This window comes from Pan paniscus, chromosome 20 (genome assembly GCF_029289425.2).
Source record: "Pan paniscus chromosome 20, NHGRI_mPanPan1-v2.0_pri, whole genome shotgun sequence".
Lineage (NCBI taxonomy): Eukaryota > Metazoa > Chordata > Mammalia > Primates > Hominidae > Pan > Pan paniscus.
In genome coordinates this window covers 32,888,519-32,910,825 of record NC_073269.2, presented here as the reverse complement: position 1 = coordinate 32,910,825, position 22,307 = coordinate 32,888,519, and positions in this window count along the sequence as shown.

The window sequence follows — 22,307 nt, the reverse complement described above, 5'->3', positions numbered from 1 at the left end:
CTGTCTAAACGAAGGTTCAAATCTGTGAGTTGAATAGACACAACACAAAGAAGTTACTGGGAATTCATCTGTCTAGCATTATACTGAGAAATCCCGTTTCCAACGAAGGCCTCACAGTGGTCCAAATATCCTCTTGCACACTTAACAAACAGAGTGTTTCCAAACTGCTCTATGAAAAGAAAGCTGAAACTCTGTGAGTTGAACGCACACATCACAAAGTAGTTTCTGAGAATGATTCTGTCTAGTTTTTAAAGGAGGATATTTCCTTTACTACAATTGGCCTCAAATCGCTTGAAATCTCCACTTGTAAAATCCACAAAAAGAGTGTTTCAAATCTGCTCTGTCTAAAGAAAAGTTCAACTCTGTGAGTTGAATACACACAACACAAAGAAGTTACTGAGAATTCATGTGTCTAGCTGTATATGAAGAAATCCCGTTTCCAACGAAGGCGTCAAAGAGGTCTAAATATCTCCTTGCAGACTTAACAAACAGAGTGTTTCCAAACTGCTCTATGAAAAGAAAGGTTAAACTCTGTGAATGGAACGCACACAGCACAAAGCAGTTTCTGAGAATGATTCTGTCTAGTTTTTATACAAAGATATTTCCCTTTCTAAGATTGGCCTGAAATCGCTTGAAATCTCCAGTTGCAAATTCCACAAAAAGAGTGTTTGCAAACTGCTCTGTCTAAAGGAAGGTTCAACTCTGTGAGTTGAATAGACACAACACAAAGAAGTTACTGGGAATTCATCTGTCTCATTATACTGAGAAATCCCGTTTCCAACGAAGGCCTCAAAGTGGTCCAAATATCCTCTTGCAAACTTAACAAACAGAGTGTTTCCAAACTGCTCTATGAAAAGAAAGGTGAAACTCTGTGAGTTGAACGCACACATCACAAAGTAGTTTCTGAGAATGATTCTGTCTAGTTTTTAAAGGAGGATATTTCCTTTACTACAATTGGCCTCAAATCGCTTGAAATCTCCACTTGTAAAATCCACAAAAAGAGTGTTTCAAATCTGCTCTGTCTAAAGAAAGGTTCAACTCTGTGAGTTGAATACACACAACACAAAGAAGTTACTGAGAATTCATGTGTCTAGCTGTATATGAAGAAATCCCGTTTCCAACGAAGGCGTCAAAGAGGTCTAAATATCCCCTTGCAGACTTAACAAACAGAGTGTTTCCAAACTGCTCTATGAAAAGAAAGGTTAAACTCTGTGAGTGGAACGCACACAGCACAAAGCAGTTTCTGAGAATGATTCTGTCTAGTTTTTATACAAAGATATTTCCCTTTCTAAGATTGGCCTGAAATCGCTTGAAATCTCCAGTTGCAAATTCCACAAAAAGAGTGTTTGCAAACTGCTCTGTCTAAAGGAAGGTTCAACTCTGTGAGTTGAATAGACACAACACAAAGAAGTTACTGGGAATTCATCTGTCTAGCATTATACTGAGAAATCCCGTTTCCAACGAAGGCCTCAAAGTGGTCCAAATATCCTCTTGCAAACTTAACAAACAGAGTGTTTCCAAACTGCTCTATGAAAAGAAAGGTGAAACTCTGTGAGTTGAACGCACACATCACAAAGTAGTTTCTGAGAATGATTCTGTCTAGTTTTTAAAGGAGGATATTTCGTTTACTACAATTGGCCTCAAATCGCTTGAAATCTCCACTTGTAAAATCCACAAAAAGAGTGTTTCAAATCTGCTCTGTCTAAAGAAAGGTTCAACTCTGTGAGTTGAATACACACAACACAAAGAAGTTACTGAGAATTCATGTGTCTAGCTGTATATGAAGAAATCCCGTTTCCAACGAAGGCGTCAAAGAGGTCTAAATATCCCCTTGCAGACTTAACAAACAGAGTGTTTCCAAACTGCTCTATGAAAAGAAAGGTTAAACTCTGTGAATGGAACGCACACAGCACAAAGCAGTTTCTGAGAATGATTCTGTCTTGTTTTTATACAAAGATATTTCCCTTTCTAAGATTGGCCTGAAATCGCTTGAAATCTCCAGTTGCAAATTCCACAAAAAGAGTGTTTGCAAACTGCTCTGTCTAAAGGAAGGATCAACTCTGTGAGTTGAATAGACACAACATAAAGAAGTTACTGGGAATTAATCTGTCTAGCATTATACTGAGAAATCCCGTTTCCAACGAAGGCCTCAAAGTGGTCCAAATATCCTCTTGCAAAGTTAACAAACATAGTGTTTCCAAACTGCTCTATGAATAGAAAGCTGAAACTCTGTGAGTTGAACGCACACATCACAAAGTAGTTTCTGAGAATGATTCTGTCTAGTTTTTAAAGGAGGATATTTACTTTACTACAATTGGCCTCAAATCGCTTGAAATCTCCACTTGTAAAATCCACAAAAAGAGTGTTTCAAATCTGCTCTGTCTAAAGAAAGTTTCAACTCTGTGAGTTGAATACACACAACACAAAGAAGTTACTGAGAATTCATGTGTCTAGCTGTATATGAAGAAATCCCGTTTCCAACGAAGGCGTCAAAGAGGTCTAAATATCCCCTTGCAGACTTAACAAACAGAGTGTTTCCAAACTGCTCTATGAAAAGAAAGGTTAAACTCCGTGAGTGGAACGCACACAACACAAAGTAGTTTCTGAGAATGATTCTGTCTAGTTTTTATACAAAGATATTTCCCTTTCTAAGATTGGCCTGAAATCGCTTGAAATCTCCAGTTGCAAATTCCACAAAAAGAGTGTTTGCAAACTGCTCTGTCTAAAGGAAGGTTCAACTCTGTGAGTTGAATAGACACAACACAAAGAAGTTACTGGGAATTCATCTGTCTAGCATTATACTGAGAAATCCCGTTTCCAATGAAGGCCTCAAAGTGGTCCAAATATCCTCTTGCAAACTTAACAAACAGAGTGTTTCCAAACTGCTCTATGAAAAGAAAGGTGAAACTCTGTGAGTTGAATGCACACATCACAAAGTAGTTTCTGAGAATGATTCTGTCTAGTTTTTAAACGAGGAAATTTCCTTTACTACAATTAGCCTCAAATCGCTAGAAATCTCCACTTGTAAAATCCACAAAAAGAGTGTTTCAAATCTGCTCTGTCTAAAGAAAGTTTCAACTCTGTGAGTTGAATACACACAACACAAAGAAGTTACTGAGAATTCATGTGTCTAGCTATATATGAAGAAATCCCGTTTCCAACGAAGGCGTCAAAGAGGTCTAAATATCCCCTTGCAGACTTAACAAACAGAGTGTTTCCAAACTGCTCTATGAAAAGAAAGGTTAAACTCTGTGAGTGGAACGCACACAACACAAAGTAGTCTCTGAGAATGATTCTGTCTAGTTTTTATACAAAGATATTTCCCTTTCTAAGATTGGCCTGAAATCGCTTGAAATCTCCAGTTGCAAATTCCACAAAAAGAGTGTTTTCAAACTGCTCTGTCTAAACGAAGGTTCAAATCTGTGAGTTGAATAGACACAACACAAAGGAGTTACTGGGAATTCATCTGTCTAGCATTATACTGAGAAATCCCGTTTCCAACGAAGGCCTCAAAGTGGTCCAAATATCCTCTTGCAAACTTAAAAAACAGAGTGTTTCCAAACTGCTCTATGAAAAGAAAGCTGAAACTCTGTGAGTTGAACGCACACATCACAAAGTAGTTTCTGAGAATGATTCTGTCTAGTTTTTAAAGGAGGATATTTCCTTTACTACAATTGGCCTCAAATCGTTAGAAATCTCTACTTTTGAAATCCACAAAAAGAGTGTTTCAAATCTGCTCTGTCTAAAGAAAGGTTCAACTCTGTGAGTTGAATACACACAACACAAAGAAGTTACTGAGAATTCATGTGTCTAGCTGTATAGGAAGAAATCCCGTTTCCAACGAAGGCGTCAAAGAGGTCTAAATATCCCCTTGCAGACTTAACAAACAGAGTGTTTCCAAACTGCTCTATGAAAAGAAAGGTTAAATTCTGTGAGTGGAACGCACACAACAGAAAGTAGTTTCTGAGAATGATTCTGTCTAGTTTTTATACAAAGATATTTCCCTTTCTAAGATTGGCCTGAAATCGCTTGAAATCTCCAGTTGCAAATTCCACAAAAAGAGTGTTTGCAAACTGCTCTGTCTAAAGGAAGGTTCAACTCTGTGAGTTGAATAGACACAACACAAAGAAGTTACTGGGAATTCATCTGTCTAGCATTATACTGAGAAATCCCGTTTCCAACGAAGGCCTCAAAGTGGTCCAAATATCCTCTTGCAAACTTAACAAACAGAGTGTTTCCAAACTGCTCTATGAAAAGAAAGGTGAAACTCTGTGAGTTGAACGCACACATCACAAAGTAGTTTCTGAGAATGATTCTGTCTAGTTTTTAAAGGAGGATATTTCGTTTACTACAATTGGCCTCAAATCGCTTGAAATCTCCACTTGTAAAATCCACAAAAAGAGTGTTTCAAATCTGCTCTGTCTAAAGAAAGGTTCAACTCTGTGAGTTGAATACACACAACACAAAGAAGTTACTGAGAATTCATGTGTCTAGCTGTATATGAAGAAATCCCGTTTCCAACGAAGGCGTCAAAGAGGTCTAAATATCCCCTTGCAGACTTAACAAACAGAGTGTTTCCAAACTGCTCTATGAAAAGAAAGGTTAAACTCTGTGAATGGAACGCACACAGCACAAAGCAGTTTCTGAGAATGATTCTGTCTTGTTTTTATACAAAGATATTTCCCTTTCTAAGATTGGCCTGAAATCGCTTGAAATCTCCAGTTGCAAATTCCACAAAAAGAGTGTTTGCAAACTGCTCTGTCTAAAGGAAGGATCAACTCTGTGAGTTGAATAGACACAACATAAAGAAGTTACTGGGAATTAATCTGTCTAGCATTATACTGAGAAATCCCGTTTCCAACGAAAGCCTCAAAGTGGTCCAAATATCCTCTTGCAAAGTTAACAAACATAGTGTTTCCAAACTGCTCTATGAAAAGAAAGCTGAAACTCTGTGAGTTGAACGCACACATCACAAAGTAGTTTCTGAGAATGATTCTGTCTAGTTTTTAAAGGAGGATATTTACTTTACTACAATTGGCCTCAAATCGCTTGAAATCTCCACTTGTAAAATCCACAAAAAGAGTGTTTCAAATCTGCTCTGTCTAAAGAAAGTTTCAACTCTGTGAGTTGAATACACACAACACAAAGAAGTTACTGAGAATTCATGTGTCTAGCTGTATATGAAGAAATCCCGTTTCCAACGAAGGCGTCAAAGAGGTCTAAATATCCCCTTGCAGACTTAACAAACAGAGTGTTTCCAAACTGCTCTATGAAAAGAAAGGTTAAACTCCGTGAGTGGAACGCACACAACACAAAGTAGTTTCTGAGAATGATTCTGTCTAGTTTTTATACAAAGATATTTTCCTTTCTAAGATTGGCCTGAAATCGCTTGAAATCTCCAGTTGCAAATTCCACAAAAAGAGTGTTTTCAAACTGCTCTGTCTAAACGAAGGTTCAAATCTGTGAGTTGAATAGACACAACACAAAGAAGTTACTGGGAATTCATCTGTCTAGCATTATACTGAGAAATCCCGTTTCCAACGAAGGCCTCAAAGTGGTCCAAATATCCTCTTGCAAACTTTAAAAACAGAGTGTTTCCAAACTGCTCTATGAAAAGAAAGCTGAAACTCTGTGAGTTGAACGCACACATCACAAAGTAGTTTCTGAGAATGATTCTGTCTAGTTTTTAAAGGAGGATATTTCCTTTACTACAATTGGCCTCAAATCGCTTGAAATCTCCACTTGTAAAATCCACAAAAAGAGTGTTTCAAATCTGCTCTGTCTAAAGAAAGGTTCAACTCTGTGAGTTGAATACACACAACACAAAGAAGTTACTGAGAATTCATGTGTCTAGCTGTATATGAAGAAATCCCGTTTCCAACGAAGGCGTCAAAGAGGTCTAAATATCCCCTTGCAGACTTAACAAACAGAGTGTTTCCAAACTGCTCTATGAAAAGAAAGGTTAAACTCTGTGAGTGGAACGCACACAGCACAAAGCAGTTTCTGAGAATGATTCTGTCTAGTTTTTATACAAAGATATTTCCCTTTCTAAGATTGGCCTGAAATCGCTTGAAATCTCCAGTTGCAAATTCCACAAAAAGAGTGTTTGCAAACTGCTCTGTCTAAAGGAAGGTTCAACTCTGTGAGTTGAATAGACACAACACAAAGAAGTTACTGGGAATTCATCTGTCTAGCATTATACTGAGAAATCCCGTTTCCAACGAAGGCCTCAAAGTGGTCCAAATATCCTCTTGCAAACTTAACAAACAGAGTGTTTCCAAACTGCTCTATGAAAAGAAAGGTGAAACTCTGTGAGTTGAACGCACACATCACAAAGTAGTTTCTGAGAATGATTCTGTCTAGTTTTTAAAGGAGGATATTTCCTTTACTACAATTGGCCTCAAATCGCTTGAAATCTCCACTTGTAAAATCCACAAAAAGAGTGTTTCAAATCTGCTCTGTCTAAAGAAAGGTTCAACTCTGTGAGTTGAATACACACAACACAAAGAAGTTACTGAGAATTCATGTGTCTAGCTGTATATGAAGAAATCCCGTTTCCAACGAAGGCGTCAAAGAGGTCTAAATATCCCCTTGCAGACTTAACAAACAGAGTGTTTCCAAACTGCTCTATGAAAAGAAAGGTTAAACTCTGTGAGTGGAACGCACACAGCACAAAGCAGTTTCTGAGAATGATTCTGTCTAGTTTTTATACAAAGATATTTCCCTTTCTAAGATTGGCCTGAAATCGCTTGAAATCTCCAGTTGCAAATTCCACAAAAAGAGTGTTTTCAAACTGCTCTGTCTAAAGGAAGGTTCAACTCTGTGAGTTGAATAGACACAACACAAAGAAGTTACTGGGAATTCATCTGTCTAGCATTATACTGAGAAATCCCGTTTCCAACGAAGGCCTCAAAGTGGTCCAAATATCCTCTTGCAAACTTAACAAACAGAGTGTTTCCAAACTGCTCTATGAAAAGAAAGGTGAAACTCTGTGAGTTGAACGCACACATCACAAAGTAGTTTCTGAGAATGATTCTGTCTAGTTTTTAAAGGAGGATATTTCGTTTACTACAATTGGCCTCAAATCGCTTGAAATCTCCACTTGTAAAATCCACAAAAAGAGTGTTTCAAATCTGCTCTGTCTAAAGAAAGGTTCAACTCTGTGAGTTGAATACACACAACACAAAGAAGTTACTGAGAATTCATGTGTCTAGCTGTATATGAAGAAATCCCGTTTCCAACGAAGGCGTCAAAGAGGTCTAAATATCCCCTTGCAGACTTAACAAACAGAGTGTTTCCAAACTGCTCTATGAAAAGAAAGGTTAAACTCTGTGAATGGAACGCACACAGCACAAAGCAGTTTCTGAGAATGATTCTGTCTTGTTTTTATACAAAGATATTTCCCTTTCTAAGATTGGCCTGAAATCGCTTGAAATCTCCAGTTGCAAATTCCACAAAAAGAGTGTTTGCAAACTGCTCTGTCTAAAGGAAGGATCAACTCTGTGAGTTGAATAGACACAACATAAAGAAGTTACTGGGAATTAATCTGTCTAGCATTATACTGAGAAATCCCGTTTCCAACGAAGGCCTCAAAGTGGTCCAAATATCCTCTTGCAAAGTTAACAAACATAGTGTTTCCAAACTGCTCTATGAAAAGAAAGCTGAAACTCTGTGAGTTGAACGCACACATCACAAAGTAGTTTCTGAGAATGATTCTGTCTAGTTTTTAAAGGAGGATATTTACTTTACTACAATTGGCCTCAAATCGCTTGAAATCTCCACTTGTAAAATCCACAAAAAGAGTGTTTCAAATCTGCTCTGTCTAAAGAAAGTTTCAACTCTGTGAGTTGAATACACACAACACAAAGAAGTTACTGAGAATTCATGTGTCTAGCTGTATATGAAGAAATCCCGTTTCCAACGAAGGCGTCAAAGAGGTCTAAATATCCCCTTGCAGACTTAACAAACAGAGTGTTTCCAAACTGCTCTATGAAAAGAAAGGTTAAACTCCGTGAGTGGAACGCACACAACACAAAGTAGTTTCTGAGAATGATTCTGTCTAGTTTTTATACAAAGATATTTCCCTTTCTAAGATTGGCCTGAAATCGCTTGAAATCTCCAGTTGCAAATTCCACAAAAAGAGTGTTTGCAAACTGCTCTGTCTAAAGGAAGGTTCAACTCTGTGAGTTGAATAGACACAACACAAAGAAGTTACTGGGAATTCATCTGTCTAGCATTATACTGAGAAATCCCGTTTCCAATGAAGGCCTCAAAGTGGTCCAAATATCCTCTTGCAAACTTAACAAACAGAGTGTTTCCAAACTGCTCTATGAAAAGAAAGGTGAAACTCTGTGAGTTGAATGCACACATCACAAAGTAGTTTCTGAGAATGATTCTGTCTAGTTTTTAAACGAGGAAATTTCCTTTACTACAATTAGCCTCAAATCGCTAGAAATCTCCACTTGTAAAATCCACAAAAAGAGTGTTTCAAATCTGCTCTGTCTAAAGAAAGTTTCAACTCTGTGAGTTGAATACACACAACACAAAGAAGTTACTGAGAATTCATGTGTCTAGCTATATATGAAGAAATCCCGTTTCCAACGAAGGCGTCAAAGAGGTCTAAATATCCCCTTGCAGACTTAACAAACAGAGTGTTTCCAAACTGCTCTATGAAAAGAAAGGTTAAACTCTGTGAGTGGAACGCACACAACACAAAGTAGTCTCTGAGAATGATTCTGTCTAGTTTTTATACAAAGATATTTCCCTTTCTAAGATTGGCCTGAAATCGCTTGAAATCTCCAGTTGCAAATTCCACAAAAAGAGTGTTTTCAAACTGCTCTGTCTAAACGAAGGTTCAAATCTGTGAGTTGAATAGACACAACACAAAGGAGTTACTGGGAATTCATCTGTCTAGCATTATACTGAGAAATCCCGTTTCCAACGAAGGCCTCAAAGTGGTCCAAATATCCTCTTGCAAACTTAAAAAACAGAGTGTTTCCAAACTGCTCTATGAAAAGAAAGCTGAAACTCTGTGAGTTGAACGCACACATCACAAAGTAGTTTCTGAGAATGATTCTGTCTAGTTTTTAAAGGAGGATATTTCCTTTACTACAATTGGCCTCAAATCGTTAGAAATCTCTACTTTTGAAATCCACAAAAAGAGTGTTTCAAATCTGCTCTGTCTAAAGAAAGGTTCAACTCTGTGAGTTGAATACACACAACACAAAGAAGTTACTGAGAATTCATGTGTCTAGCTGTATAGGAAGAAATCCCGTTTCCAACGAAGGCGTCAAAGAGGTCTAAATATCCCCTTGCAGACTTAACAAACAGAGTGTTTCCAAACTGCTCTATGAAAAGAAAGGTTAAATTCTGTGAGTGGAACGCACACAACAGAAAGTAGTTTCTGAGAATGATTCTGTCTAGTTTTTATACAAAGATATTTCCCTTTCTAAGATTGGCCTGAAATCGCTTGAAATCTCCAGTTGCAAATTCCACAAAAAGAGTGTTTGCAAACTGCTCTGTCTAAAGGAAGGTTCAACTCTGTGAGTTGAATAGACACAACACAAAGAAGTTACTGGGAATTCATCTGTCTAGCATTATACTGAGAAATCCCGTTTCCAACGAAGGCCTCAAAGTGGTCCAAATATCCTCTTGCAAACTTAACAAACAGAGTGTTTCCAAACTGCTCTATGAAAAGAAAGGTGAAACTCTGTGAGTTGAACGCACACATCACAAAGTAGTTTCTGAGAATGATTCTGTCTAGTTTTTAAAGGAGGATATTTCGTTTACTACAATTGGCCTCAAATCGCTTGAAATCTCCACTTGTAAAATCCACAAAAAGAGTGTTTCAAATCTGCTCTGTCTAAAGAAAGGTTCAACTCTGTGAGTTGAATACACACAACACAAAGAAGTTACTGAGAATTCATGTGTCTAGCTGTATATGAAGAAATCCCGTTTCCAACGAAGGCGTCAAAGAGGTCTAAATATCCCCTTGCAGACTTAACAAACAGAGTGTTTCCAAACTGCTCTATGAAAAGAAAGGTTAAACTCTGTGAATGGAACGCACACAGCACAAAGCAGTTTCTGAGAATGATTCTGTCTTGTTTTTATACAAAGATATTTCCCTTTCTAAGATTGGCCTGAAATCGCTTGAAATCTCCAGTTGCAAATTCCACAAAAAGAGTGTTTGCAAACTGCTCTGTCTAAAGGAAGGATCAACTCTGTGAGTTGAATAGACACAACATAAAGAAGTTACTGGGAATTAATCTGTCTAGCATTATACTGAGAAATCCCGTTTCCAACGAAAGCCTCAAAGTGGTCCAAATATCCTCTTGCAAAGTTAACAAACATAGTGTTTCCAAACTGCTCTATGAAAAGAAAGCTGAAACTCTGTGAGTTGAACGCACACATCACAAAGTAGTTTCTGAGAATGATTCTGTCTAGTTTTTAAAGGAGGATATTTACTTTACTACAATTGGCCTCAAATCGCTTGAAATCTCCACTTGTAAAATCCACAAAAAGAGTGTTTCAAATCTGCTCTGTCTAAAGAAAGTTTCAACTCTGTGAGTTGAATACACACAACACAAAGAAGTTACTGAGAATTCATGTGTCTAGCTGTATATGAAGAAATCCCGTTTCCAACGAAGGCGTCAAAGAGGTCTAAATATCCCCTTGCAGACTTAACAAACAGAGTGTTTCCAAACTGCTCTATGAAAAGAAAGGTTAAACTCCGTGAGTGGAACGCACACAACACAAAGTAGTTTCTGAGAATGATTCTGTCTAGTTTTTATACAAAGATATTTCCCTTTCTAAGATTGGCCTGAAATCGCTTGAAATCTCCAGTTGCAAATTCCACAAAAAGAGTGTTTTCAAACTGCTCTGTCTAAACGAAGGTTCAAATCTGTGAGTTGAATAGACACAACACAAAGAAGTTACTGGGAATTCATCTGTCTAGCATTATACTGAGAAATCCCGTTTCCAACGAAGGCCTCAAAGTGGTCCAAATATCCTCTTGCAAACTTTAAAAACAGAGTGTTTCCAAACTGCTCTATGAAAAGAAAGCTGAAACTCTGTGAGTTGAACGCACACATCACAAAGTAGTTTCTGAGAATGATTCTGTCTAGTTTTTAAAGGAGGATATTTCCTTTACTACAATTGGCCTCAAATCGCTTGAAATCTCCACTTGTAAAATCCACAAAAAGAGTGTTTCAAATCTGCTCTGTCTAAAGAAAGGTTCAACTCTGTGAGTTGAATACACACAACACAAAGAAGTTACTGAGAATTCATGTGTCTAGCTGTATATGAAGAAATCCCGTTTCCAACGAAGGCGTCAAAGAGGTCTAAATATCCCCTTGCAGACTTAACAAACAGAGTGTTTCCAAACTGCTCTATGAAAAGAAAGGTTAAACTCTGTGAGTGGAACGCACACAGCACAAAGCAGTTTCTGAGAATGATTCTGTCTAGTTTTTATACAAAGATATTTCCCTTTCTAAGATTGGCCTGAAATCGCTTGAAATCTCCAGTTGCAAATTCCACAAAAAGAGTGTTTGCAAACTGCTCTGTCTAAAGGAAGGTTCAACTCTGTGAGTTGAATAGACACAACACAAAGAAGTTACTGGGAATTCATCTGTCTAGCATTATACTGAGAAATCCCGTTTCCAACGAAGGCCTCAAAGTGGTCCAAATATCCTCTTGCAAACTTAACAAACAGAGTGTTTCCAAACTGCTCTATGAAAAGAAAGGTGAAACTCTGTGAGTTGAACGCACACATCACAAAGTAGTTTCTGAGAATGATTCTGTCTAGTTTTTAAAGGAGGATATTTCCTTTACTACAATTGGCCTCAAATCGCTTGAAATCTCCACTTGTAAAATCCACAAAAAGAGTGTTTCAAATCTGCTCTGTCTAAAGAAAGGTTCAACTCTGTGAGTTGAATACACACAACACAAAGAAGTTACTGAGAATTCATGTGTCTAGCTGTATATGAAGAAATCCCGTTTCCAACGAAGGCGTCAAAGAGGTCTAAATATCCCCTTGCAGACTTAACAAACAGAGTGTTTCCAAACTGCTCTATGAAAAGAAAGGTTAAACTCTGTGAATGGAACGCACACAGCACAAAGCAGTTTCTGAGAATGATTCTGTCTTGTTTTTATACAAAGATATTTCCCTTTCTAAGATTGGCCTGAAATCGCTTGAAATCTCCAGTTGCAAATTCCACAAAAAGAGTGTTTGCAAACTGCTCTGTCTAAAGGAAGGATCAACTCTGTGAGTTGAATAGACACAACATAAAGAAGTTACTGGGAATTAATCTGTCTAGCATTATACTGAGAAATCCCGTTTCCAACGAAGGCCTCAAAGTGGTCCAAATATCCTCTTGCAAAGTTAACAAACATAGTGTTTCCAAACTGCTCTATGAAAAGAAAGCTGAAACTCTGTGAGTTGAACGCACACATCACAAAGTAGTTTCTGAGAATGATTCTGTCTAGTTTTTAAAGGAGGATATTTACTTTACTACAATTGGCCTCAAATCGCTTGAAATCTCCACTTGTAAAATCCACAAAAAGAGTGTTTCAAATCTGCTCTGTCTAAAGAAAGTTTCAACTCTGTGAGTTGAATACACACAACACAAAGAAGTTACTGAGAATTCATGTGTCTAGCTGTATATGAAGAAATCCCGTTTCCAACGAAGGCGTCAAAGAGGTCTAAATATCCCCTTGCAGACTTAACAAACAGAGTGTTTCCAAACTGCTCAATGAAAGAAAGGTTAAACTCCGTGAGTGGAACGCACACAACACAAACTAGTTTCTGAGAATGATTCTGTCTAGTTTTTATACAAAGATATTTCCCTTTCTAAGATTGGCCTGAAATCGCTTGAAATCTCCAGTTGCAAATTCCACAAAAAGAGTGTTTGCAAACTGCTCTGTCTAAAGGAAGGTTCAACTCTGTGAGTTGAATAGACACAACACAAAGAAGTTACTGGGAATTCATCTGTCTAGCATTATACTGAGAAATCCCGTTTCCAATGAAGGCCTCAAAGTGGTCCAAATATCCTCTTGCAAACTTAACAAACAGAGTGTTTCCAAACTGCTCTATGAAAAGAAAGGTGAAACTCTGTGAGTTGAATGCACACATCACAAAGTAGTTTCTGAGAATGATTCTGTCTAGTTTTTAAACGAGGATATTTCCTTTACTACAATTAGCCTCAAATCGCTAGAAATCTCCACTTGTAAAATCCACAAAAAGAGTGTTTCAAATCTGCTCTGTCTAAAGAAAGTTTCAACTCTGTGAGTTGAATACACACAACACAAAGAAGTTACTGAGAATTCATGTGTCTAGCTATATATGAAGAAATCCCGTTTCCAACGAAGGCGTCAAAGAGGTCTAAATATCCCCTTGCAGACTTAACAAACAGAGTGTTTCCAAACTGCTCTATGAAAAGAAAGGTTAAACTCTGTGAGTGGAACGCACACAACACAAAGTAGTCTCTGAGAATGATTCTGTCTAGTTTTTATACAAAGATATTTCCCTTTCTAAGATTGGCCTGAAATCGCTTGAAATCTCCAGTTGCAAATTCCACAAAAAGAGTGTTTTCAAACTGCTCTGTCTAAACGAAGGTTCAAATCTGTGAGTTGAATAGACACAACACAAAGAAGTTACTGGGAATTCATCTGTCTAGCATTATACTGAGAAATCCCGTTTCCAACGAAGGCCTCAAAGTGGTCCAAATATCCTCTTGCAAACTTAAAAAACAGAGTGTTTCCAAACTGCTCTATGAAAAGAAAGCTGAAACTCTGTGAGTTGAACGCACACATCACAAAGTAGTTTCTGAGAATGATTCTGTCTAGTTTTTAAAGGAGGATATTTACTTTACTACAATTGGCCTCAAATCGTTAGAAATCTCTACTTTTGAAATCCACAAAAAGAGTGTTTCAAATCTGCTCTGTCTAAAGAAAGGTTCAACTCTGTGAGTTGAATACACACAACACAAAGAAGTTACTGAGAATTCATGTGTCTAGCTGTATAGGAAGAAATCCCGTTTCCAACGAAGGCGTCAAAGAGGTCTAAATATCCCCTTGCAGACTTAACAAACAGAGTGTTTCCAAACTGCTCTATGAAAAGAAAGGTTAAATTCTGTGAGTGGAACGCACACAACAGAAAGTAGTTTCTGAGAATGATTCTGTCTAGTTTTTATACAAAGATATTTCCCTTTCTAAGATTGGCCTGAAATCGCTTGAAATCTCCAGTTGCAAATTCCACAAAAAGAGTGTTTTCAAACTGCTCTGTCTAAACGAAGGTTCAAATCTGTGAGTTGAATAGACACAACACAAAGGAGTTAGTGGGAATTCATCTGTCTAGCATTATACTGAGAAATCCCGTTTCCAACGAAGGCCTCAAAGTGGTCCAAATATCCTCTTGCAAACTTAACAAACAGAGTGTTTCCAAACTGCTCTATGAAAAGAAAGGTGAAACTCTGTGAGTTGAACGCACACATCACAAATTAGTTTCTGAGAATGATTCTGTCTAGTTTTTAAAGGAGGATATTTCCTTTACTACAATTGGCCTCAAATCGCTTGAAATCTCCACTTGTAAAATCCACAAAAAGAGTGTTTCAAATCTGCTCTGTCTAAAGAAAGGTTCAACTCTGTGAGTTGAATACACACAACACAAAGAAGTTACTGAGAATTCATGTGTCTAGCTGTATATGGAGAAATCCCCTTTACAACGAAGGCGTCAAAGAGGTCTAAATATCCCCTTGCAGACTTAACAAACAGAGTGTTTCCAAACTGCTCTATGAAAAGAAAGGTTAAACTCTGTGAGTGGAACGCACACAGCACAAAACAGTTTCTGAGAATGATTCTGTCTAGTTTTTATACAAAGATATTTCCCTTTCTAAGATTGGCCTGAAATCGCTTGAAATCTCCAGTTGCAAATTCCACAAAAAGAGTGTTTTCAAACTGCTCTGTCTAAACGAAGGTTCAACTCTCTGAGTTGAATAGACACAACCCAAAGAAGTTACTGGGAATTCATCTGTCTAGCATTATACTGAGAAATCCCGTTTCCAACGAAGGCCTCAAAGTGGTCCAAATATCCTCTTGCAAACTTAACAAACAGAGTGTTTCCAAACTGCTCTATGAAAAGAAAGGTGAAACTCTGTGAGTTGAACGCACACATCACAAAGTAGTTTCTGAGAATGATTCTGTCTACTTTTTAAACGAGGATATTTCCTTTACTACAATTGGCCTCAAATCGCTTGAAATCTCCTCTTGTAAAATCCACAAAAAGAGTGTTTCAAATCTTCTCTGTCTAAAGAAAGGTTCAACTCTGTGAGTTGAATACACACAACACAAAGAAGTTACTGAGAATTCATGTGTCTAGCTGTATATGAAGAAAACCCGTTTCCAACGAAGGCGTCAAAGAGGTCTAAATATCCCCTTGCAGACTTAACAAACAGAGTGTTTCCAAACTGCTCTATGAAAAGAAAGGTTAAACTCTGTGAGTGGAACGCACACAGCACAAAGCAGTTTCTGAGAATGATTCTGTCTAGTTTTTATACAAAGATATTTCCCGTTCTAAGATTGGCCTGAAATCGCTTGAAATCTCCAGTTGCAAATTCCAGAAAAAGAGTGTTTGCAAACTGCTCTGTCTAAAGGAAGGTTCAACTCTGTGAGTTGAATAGACACAACACAAAGAAGTTACTGGGAATTCATCTGTCTAGCATTATACTGAGAAATCCCGTTTCCAACGAAGGCCTCAAAGTGGTCCAAATATCCTCTTGCAAACTTAACAAACAGAGTGTTTCCAAACTGCTCTATGAAAAGAAAGCTGAAACCCTGTGAGTTGAACGCACACATCACAAAGTAGTTTCTGTAAATTATTCTGTCTAGTTTTTAAACGAGGATATATCCTTTACTACAATTGGCCTCAAATCGCTTGAAATCTCCACTTGTAAAATCCACAAAAAGAGTGTTTCAAATCTGCTCTGTCTAAAGAAAGGTTCAACTCTGTGAGTTGAATACACACAACACAAAGAAGTTACTGAGAATTCATGTGTCTAGCTGTATATGAAGAAATCCCGTTTCCAACGAAGGCGTCAAAGAGGTCTAAATATCCCCTTGCAGACTTAACAAACAGAGTGTTTCCAAACTGCTCTATGAAAAGAAAGGTTAAACTCTGTGAGTGGAACGCACACAGCACAAAGCAGTTTCTGAGAATGATTCTGTCTAGTTTTTATACAAAGATATTTCCCTTTCTAAGATTGGCCTGAAATCGCTTGAAATCTCCAGTTGCAAATTCCAGAAAAAGAGTTTTTGCAAACTGCTCTGTTTAAAGGAAGGTTCAACTCTGTGAGTTGAATAGACACAACACAAAGAAGTTACTGGAAATTCATCTGTCTAGCATTATACTGAGAAATCCCGTTTCCAACGAAGGCCTCAAAGTGGTCCAAATATCCTCTTGCAAACTTAACAAACAGAGTGTTTCCAAACTGCTCTATGAAAAGAAAGGTGAAACTCTGTGAGTTGAACGCACACATCACAAAGTAGTTTCTGAGAATGATTCTGTCTAGTTTTTAAAGGAGGATATTTCCTTTACTACAATTGGCCTCAAATCGCTTGAAATCTCCACTTGTAAAATCCACAAAAAGAGTGTTTCAAATCTGCTCTGTCTAAAGAAAGGTTCAACTCTGTGAGTTGAATACACACAACACAAAGAAGTTACTGAGAATTCATGTGTCTAGCTGTATAGGAAGAAATCCCGTTTCCAACGAAGGCGTCAAAGAGGTCTAAATATCCCCTTGCAGACTTAACAAACAGAGTGTTTCCAAACTGCTCTATGAAAAGAAAGGTTAAACTCTGTGAGTGGAACGCACACAGCACAAAGCAGTTTCTGAGAATGATTCTGTCTAGTTTTTATACAAAGATATTTCCGTTTCTAAGATTGGCCTGAAATCGCTTGAAATCTCCAGTTGCAAATTCCACAAAAAGAGTGTTTGCAAACTGCTCTGTCTAAAGGAAGGTTCAACTCTGTGAGTTGAATAGACACAACACAAAGAAGTTACTGGGAATTCATCTGTCTAGCATTATACTGAGAAATCCCGTTTCCAACGAAGGCCTCAAAGTGGTCCAAATATCCTCTTGCAAACTTAACAAACAGAGTGTTTCCAAACTGCTCTATGAAAAGAAAGGTGAAACTCTGTGAGTTGAACGCACACATCACAAAGTAGTTTCTGAGAATGATTCTGTCTAGTTTTTAAACGAGGATATTTCCTTTACTACAATTGGCCTCAAATCGCTTGAAATCTCCACTTGTAAAATCCACAAAAAGAGTGTTTCAAATCTGCTCTGTCTAAAGAAAGGTTCAACTCTGTGAGTTGAATACACACAACACAAAGAAGTTACTGAGAATTCATGTGTCTAGCTGTATAGGAAGAAATCCCCTTTACAACGAAGGCGTCAAAGAGGTCTAATTATCCCCTTGCAGACTTAACAAACAGAGTGTTTCCAAACTGCTCTATGAAAAGAAAGGTTAAACTCTGTGAATGGAACGCACACAGCACAAAGCAGTTTCTGAGAATGATTCTGTCTAGTTTTTATACAAAGATATTTCCCTTTCTAAGATTGGCCTGAAATCGCTTGAAATCTCCAGTTGCAAATTCCACAAAAAGAGTGTTTGCAAACTGCTCTGTCTAAAGGAAGGTTCAACTCTGTGAGTTGAATAGACACAACACAAAGAAGTTACTGGGAATTCATCTGTCTAGCATTATACTGAGAAATCCCGTTTCCAACGAAGGCCTCAAAGTGGTCCAAATATCCTCTTGCAAACTTAACAAACAGAGTGTTTCCAAACTGCTCTATGAAAAGAAAGGTGAAACTCTGTGAGTTGAACGCACACATCACAAAGTAGTTTCTGAGAATGATTCTGTCTAGTTTTTAAAGGAGGATATTTACTTTACTACAATTGGCCTCAAATCGCTTGAAATCTCCACTTGTAAAATCCACAAAAAGAGTGTTTCAAATCTGCTCTGTCTAAAGAAAGGTTCAACTCTGTGAGTTGAATACACACAACACAAAGAAGTTACTGAGAATTCATGTGTCTAGCTGTATATGAAGAAATCCCGTTTCCAACGAAGGCGTCAAAGAGGTCTAAATATCCCCTTGCAGACATAACAAACAGAGTGTTTCCAAACTGCTCTATGAAAAGAAAGGTTAAACTCTGTGAGTGGAACGCACACAGCACAAAGCAGTTTCTGAGAATGATTCTGTCTAGTTTTTATACAAAGATATTTCCCTTTCTAAGATTGGCCTGAAATCGCTTGAAATCTCCAGTTGCAAATTCCACAAAAAGAGTGTTTGCAAACTGCTCTGTCTAAACGAAGGTTCAAATCTGTGAGTTGAATAGACACAACACAAAGAAGTTACTGGGAATTCATCTGTCTAGCATTATACTGAGAAATCCCGTTTCCAACGAAGGCCTCAAAGTGGTCCAAATATCCTCTTGCAAACTTAACAAACAGAGTGTTTCCAAACTGCTCTATGAAAAGAAAGCTGAAACTCTGTGAGTTGAACGCACACATCACAAAGTAGTTTCTGAGAATGATTCTGTCTAGTTTTTAAACGAGGATATTTCGTTTACTACAATTGGCCTCAAATCGCTTGAAATCTCCACTTGTAAAATCCACAAAAAGAGTGTTTCAAATCTTCTCTGTCTAAAGAAAGGTTCAACTCTGTGAGTTGAATACACACAACACAAAGAAGTTACTGAGAATTCATGTGTCTAGCTGTATATGAAGAAAACCCCTTTCCAACGAAGGCGTCAAAGAGGTCTAAATATCCCCTTGCAGACTTAACAAACAGAGTGTTTCCAAACTGCTCTATGAAAAGAAAGGTTAAACTCTGTGAGTGGAACGCACACAGCACAAAGCAGTTTCTGAGAATTATTCTGTCTAGTTTTTATACAAAGATATTTCCCTTTCTAAGATTGGCCTGAAATCGCTTGAAATCTCCAGTTGCAAATTCCACAAAAAGAGTGTTTTCAAACTGCTCTGTCTAAAGGAAGGTTCAATTCTGTGAGTTGAATAGACACAACACAAAGAAGTTACTGGAAATTCATCTGTCTAGCATTATACTGAGAAATCCCGTTTCCAACGAAGGCCTCAAAGTGGTCCAAATATCCTCTTGCAAACTTAACAAACAGAGTGTTTCCAAACTGCTCTATGAAAAGAAAGGTGAAACTCTGTGAGTTGAACGCACACATCACAAAGTAGTTTCTGAGAATGATTCTGTCTAGTTTTTAAACGAGGATATTTCCTTTACTACAATTGGCCTCAAATCGCTTGAAATCTCCACTTGTAAAATCCACAAAAAGAGTGTTTCAAATCTGCTCTGTCTAAAGAAAGGTTCAACTCTGTGAGTTGAATACACACAACACAAAGAAGTTACTGAGAATTCATGTGTCTAGCTGTATAGGAAGAAATCCCGTTTCCAACGAAGGCGTCAAAGAGGTCTAAATATCCCCTTGCAGACTTAACAAACAGAGTGTTTCCAAACTGCTCTATGAAAAGAAAGGTTAAACTCTGTGAGTGGAACGCACACAGCACAAAGCAGTTTCTGAGAATGATTCTGTCTAGTTTTTATACAAAGATATTTCCGTTTCTAAGATTGGCCTGAAATCGCTTGAAATCTCCAGTTGCAAATTCCACAAAAAGAGTGTTTGCAAACTGCTCTGTCTAAAGGAAGGTTCAACTCTGTGAGCTGAATAGACACAACACAAAGAAGTTACTGGGAATTCATCTGTCTAGCATTATACTGAGAAATCCCGTTTCCAACGAAGGCCTCAAAGTGGTCCAAATATCCTCTTGCAAACTTAAAAAACAGAGTGTTTCCAAACTGCTCTATGAAAAGAAAGCTGAAACTCTGTGAGTTGAACGCACACATCACAAAGTAGTTTCTGAGAATGATTCTGTCTAGTTTTTAAAGGAGGATATTTACTTTACTACAATTGGCCTCAAATCGTTAGAAATCTCTACTTTTGAAATCCACAAAAAGAGTGTTTCAAATCTGCTCTGTCTAAAGAAAGGTTCAACTCTGTGAGTTGAATACACACAACACAAAGAAGTTACTGAGAATTCATGTGTCTAGCTGTATAGGAAGAAATCCCGTTTCCAACGAAGGCGTCAAAGAGGTCTAAATATCCCCTTGCAGACTTAACAAACAGAGTGTTTCCAAACTGCTCTATGAAAAGAAAGGTTAAATTCTGTGAGTGGAACGCACACAACAGAAAGTAGTTTCTGAGAATGATTCTGTCTAGTTTTTATACAAAGATATTTCCCTTTCTAAGATTGGCCTGAAATCGCTTGAAATCTCCAGTTGCAAATTCCACAAAAAGAGTGTTTTCAAACTGCTCTGTCTAAACGAAGGTTCAAATCTGTGAGTTGAATAGACACAACACAAAGGAGTTAGTGGGAATTCATCTGTCTAGCATTATACTGAGAAATCCCGTTTCCAACGAAGGCCTCAAAGTGGTCCAAATATCCTCTTGCAAACTTAACAAACAGAGTGTTTCCAAACTGCTCTATGAAAAGAAAGGTGAAACTCTGCGAGTTGAACGCACACATCACAAATTAGTTTCTGAGAATGATTCTGTCTAGTTTTTAAAGGAGGATATTTCCTTTACTACAATTGGCCTCAAATCGCTTGAAATCTCCACTTGTAAAATCCACAAAAAGAGTGTTTCAAATCTGCTCTGTCTAAAGAAAGGTTCAACTCTGTGAGTTGAATACACACAACACAAAGAAGTTACTGAGAATTCATGTGTCTAGCTGTATATGGAGAAATCCCCTTTACAACGAAGGCGTCAAAGAGGTCTAAATATCCCCTTGCAGACTTAACAAACAGAGTGTTTCCAAACTGCTCTATGAAAAGAAAGGTTAAACTCTGTGAGTGGAACGCACACAGCACAAAACAGTTTCTGAGAATGATTCTGTCTAGTTTTTATACAAAGATATTTCCCTTTCTAAGATTGGCCTGAAATCGCTTGAAATCTCCAGTTGCAAATTCCACAAAAAGAGTGTTTTCAAACTGCTCTGTCTAAACGAAGGTTCAACTCTCTGAGTTGAATAGACACAACCCAAAGAAGTTACTGGGAATTCATCTGTCTAGCATTATACTGAGAAATCCCGTTTCCAACGAAGGCCTCAAAGTGGTCCAAATATCCTCTTGCAAACTTAACAAACAGAGTGTTTCCAAACTGCTCTATGAAAAGAAAGGTGAAACTCTGTGAGTTGAACGCACACATCACAAAGTAGTTTCTGAGAATGATTCTGTCTACTTTTTAAACGAGGATATTTCCTTTACTACAATTGGCCTCAAATCGCTTGAAATCTCCTCTTGTAAAATCCACAAAAAGAGTGTTTCAAATCTTCTCTGTCTAAAGAAAGGTTCAACTCTGTGAGTTGAATACACACAACACAAAGAAGTTACTGAGAATTCATGTGTCTAGCTGTATATGAAGAAAACCCGTTTCCAACGAAGGCGTCAAAGAGGTCTAAATATCCCCTTGCAGACTTAACAAACAGAGTGTTTCCAAACTGCTCTATGAAAAGAAAGGTTAAACTCTGTGAGTGGAACGCACACAGCACAAAGCAGTTTCTGAGAATGATTCTGTCTAGTTTTTATACAAAGATATTTCCCGTTCTAAGATTGGCCTGAAATCGCTTGAAATCTCCAGTTGCAAATTCCAGAAAAAGAGTGTTTGCAAACTGCTCTGTCTAAAGGAAGGTTCAACTCTGTGAGTTGAATAGACACAACACAAAGAAGTTACTGGGAATTCATCTGTCTAGCATTATACTGAGAAATCCCGTTTCCAACGAAGGCCTCAAAGTGGTCCAAATATCCTCTTGCAAACTTAACAAACAGAGTGTTTCCAAACTGCTCTATGAAAAGAAAGCTGAAACCCTGTGAGTTGAACGCACACATCACAAAGTAGTTTCTGTAAATTATTCTGTCTAGTTTTTAAACGAGGATATATCCTTTACTACAATTGGCCTCAAATCGCTTGAAATCTCCACTTGTAAAATCCACAAAAAGAGTGTTTCAAATCTGCTCTGTCTAAAGAAAGGTTCAACTCTGTGAGTTGAATACACACAACACAAAGAAGTTACTGAGAATTCATGTGTCTAGCTGTATATGAAGAAATCCCGTTTCCAACGAAGGCGTCAAAGAGGTCTAAATATCCCCTTGCAGACTTAACAAACAGAGTGTTTCCAAACTGCTCTATGAAAAGAAAGGTTAAACTCTGTGAGTGGAACGCACAC